The following is a 3,514-nucleotide window of genomic DNA, read 5'->3' on the forward strand; positions in this document are numbered from 1 at the left end:
GGAAAAAAAAAACAATATGAACAAGGTTGAAAAACGGACCAGTGAACAACTCCGGTGGTGGCTGGAACGAGGTCGTCGGCGAACAACTCGCCGGTGGGAAGGTTGAGGCAGGAAAACGGGCGGTGGTGCTTCACCACCGGTTAACTACCCTACACACCAAAAAACACCAAATTTGTGGTAAAAATCATTACCAAACAACAATAAAAAACGAAATAGGGGTAGAAACAACCTTGGATAGGGTTAATCGCCAGTGATTTGAGTTGGGATGCAATTTTCGTCGAGTGGAAAAGAAAGAACAGTCGCTGTGTGCAAATGAACGACGCCTGCGTATCTTTTTTAGGGTAAACCCTTATGCCGACGACATGTCGTCGGTATAGGGTCCACATAAACGATGACGTTGCGTTTTTTGCTGAAATAAAAATATATATAAAAATTAAAAAAACAGTGCCGACGACTTGTCGTCGGGATAGCCTTCCCCAAAACTACGTCGTTTTGTTTTTCTGGCACATGGAATAAAAATAAATGGAAAATAGATTTTTTGATACCTATACCGACGACATGTCGTCGGTATAGATTTTCAGATTACCGCGAACATTTTCGACGTTCCCGCCAGACTTGTGGCGACGACTAGTCGTCGGCACAGATATCGCGGTCAAAGGAAATTGGTCAAAGGTTCCAAAAGATATGGCGACGACATGTCGTCGGGATAGGGTGACCTGTAGCGACGACTTTTGTCGTCGGGATAGATGTCGTCGGCATAGCTTAGTATTCTTGTAGTGTCAGTGGAAGAGGTAATATCCTCCCAAATTTAAGGTATAAATGCTCTTTTTTTTTCCATTCGTTCATTAGTTGGTCATGTCACCGTTTTTTTGAATCGATTATAAATGTTACGATCGTAGGCTTCAGGGGTTTTTTAATGGTGTGTTGTTTTTTTTGTGTCAATGGCATGGAAAACATAGCCACTACACGAACTACCCTACTCCGCCATGACCACCAGTCCCTATACCGCCACCACTCCTACAATGTCATCAGCAGCATCCGTGGAAGACACCACAAAAAATACCGAATGGAATTGTTGTTTCCGATAATTTTTCTCTTGGTTTGGTTTTGTTGCAAGTTTCTACCTGGGTGATGAGTTAATTTTAAAGGTCTTGGAACTATTAATTCTTACATTGATTTTGTTTGTTTTACAGGATACAGGGTGCAATTTGGATAAAAGGGAGTAATCTGAAGACTTCACCTATATACATGACCTTCACGGTATTGCTCTATCTTCATCTTCTCTCTTATCTACCATTCTTTGGTGCAAATGACCATAAATCTCGATAGTAGAACATAAATCAGTTTTTGATTTGATGATTTGAGTTAATTGGAATGTTGGCTACGCAAATGCAGAACATAATTCATATTGATGAAGTTATGTTGGTAAAAAGAGCAAAGATTATAAGAATATTCTCTACTGCCATAGAAGTAACAGCTTCTTAATGGAAGGTAGTAATTGTGTTATCCTTCTCTAATATTTATCTTAATTTAAACAATAGTTATTTGTATTTTCAAGGCTCTCTCTGGAAAAATAAAATAAGCTACATTTACGCTTTTTGTTGAGATTTTCACTTGCCTTATTTTGTAGTACCTTTTACATCATTATTTTCATGTGATGAAGCCATTAAGCTCATTAATAATGGTTGGTTAGAACATGCAAATGGAAGTAAATCTACTTATGATGGACAAGATTTTAAAATCTTCAATATAAATTAGAAATTTTGATAAATTGCTATTGTGTTTGATACTTTTTGGTGGTCAATATTTCTTATCTTCTTATTTTTATTCATTGCAGGTTTCAAGATCTAGGCTAATAGATTGTATGTTTCAAGATCCGGGCTGATTGAATGGTCTCCTACAAGTTATATCTCTATGGAAGGTTGTGGTTAGTATAAGCATCTTGCCCTTGAGGATATAAACTTTGTGTATACATTATGTACCGGTAAAAGGATGGGAGGGAAGACAGCGGCAATTTTTCTTTTGTGATGTAGATCGAGTATTATAAATCATATTATCTGTTACAATAACTTTCAATACAAAACTAAAAAAGAAAGTCAAGGATTTGGGAATTACCCATGTGTACTCATGAGAGTAAGGGGTATCAAATAGAACAAAGAAGAAGGTACATCCCTAACCACAACAGAAAAACAGAGAAGAAGGTACTTTCTACTTAATTTCTAAAACTAGATCTTTGTAGGTTTTCTATTGTATTTCTTTATCCATCATTTTTTGACCAAATGGAAAACAAGGCGCTTTATGAGCAGGTTTAATTTTGCAGGTTAGTTCCTGTATTTTTGATCACCCTTTTAAAGGAATTTTTCACAGATAACTAAAACTGATCTAGAGCAACAAACGAATTATAAATTTTGGAACAGCGGTATACTTATGCTTCTCTCTCTCTCTCTCTCTCTCTCTCTCTCTCTCTCTCTCTCTCTCTCTCTCTCTCTCTCTCTCTCTCTCTCTCTCTTATTTTTTTTAAATTCCTTTTGATTGTTCATCATGATTTATAGGATCTCTTTTATCGATTATTTGTCTTGCACTACGAAGAAACAAGCAGGGAAATCCTTTTGGTATCTGTACGTTGAGCTTTGATCTTGATAGAATTACAAAATTTTAAGAGGAAGTCTGAACCACTATTTTTATTTCAGATCTATACTATTAACTTTTTATATAACTCCATGATTTTTTTTTTACTTCTAAATTATTTTCGATAATATTTTTGAAAGTTGATTATTTCTTCGCATGGTATAGACAGGATCTTAAAACAATTTTTAGTATGAGATGCATGAAATAGCAACATATTTTTTGTAGATTCTCTTTGGTTGCTCGATTATGGAGGAATTTATAGCCTACAACTATTCATGATGGGCTTATCAAAGTACAAGATTTTGGATTTCCTACTATTTAGATGGTATTTAATTGTCATGTGGAATGAGAGCTCCTTATAGTGTTTATTAAAGTCATTTGTTATTTCTTGTGACTTTCAAAGCTCATTGCCATAATATGTTGGAACAATTTTTTAATTAGTTTGCCTATGTATATTGCCCTTGGGAGCTGTTTTTAAGGTATGTTTCTATTATTGAAGTCTTACATAGTTCATTTCCATATAAGTATACTCTTTTATGATGATTTTTCTTGATGTAAACCAATTCATTTTCATGTTAATATTCTGATGTAATGATATTTCTGTGTGTTTATTGAAGTTTTTTTTTTGAAGCATTTGATTCGTTTTTAATTTCTTTCCAGTTTGATTATGCTTATGCTAAAGGTATATGGTTGGTTATGATTATAGAAAATGAAAAATTACTAAATGTGGTTTGACAAAGTCAGTTCAACTAATTAACTATTATAGTAATGGGTTCATTATTTCTTATCTATAACAGCAAGTTAGCAACTTACTTAAGTTAAATTACATCTGGTCTTACTTCTAAGTGATATACATATTTGGGTAACATTAAAATGAGCTTAAAGT

The 3,514-nt window shown here is 34.4% G+C and overlaps 1 long non-coding RNA gene across 1 annotated transcript; it reads left to right on the forward strand.

Annotated features, from left to right (window-relative positions):
- Positions 1-1,757: 1,757 nt before the first annotated feature.
- Positions 1,758-3,126, forward strand: LOC145169035 (uncharacterized). The gene is made up of 2 exons (XR_013742254.1): positions 1,758-2,201; positions 2,321-3,126. It is a non-coding gene; the product is annotated as an uncharacterized LOC145169035 (long non-coding RNA).
- The last annotated feature ends 388 nt before the right edge of the window (positions 3,127-3,514 follow it).

Source organism: Lactuca virosa, chromosome 4 (genome assembly GCF_052849685.1).
Source record: "Lactuca virosa cultivar CGN04683 chromosome 4, Lactuca_virosa_CGN04683_v6, whole genome shotgun sequence".
NCBI classification, from domain to species: domain Eukaryota; kingdom Viridiplantae; phylum Streptophyta; class Magnoliopsida; order Asterales; family Asteraceae; genus Lactuca; species Lactuca virosa.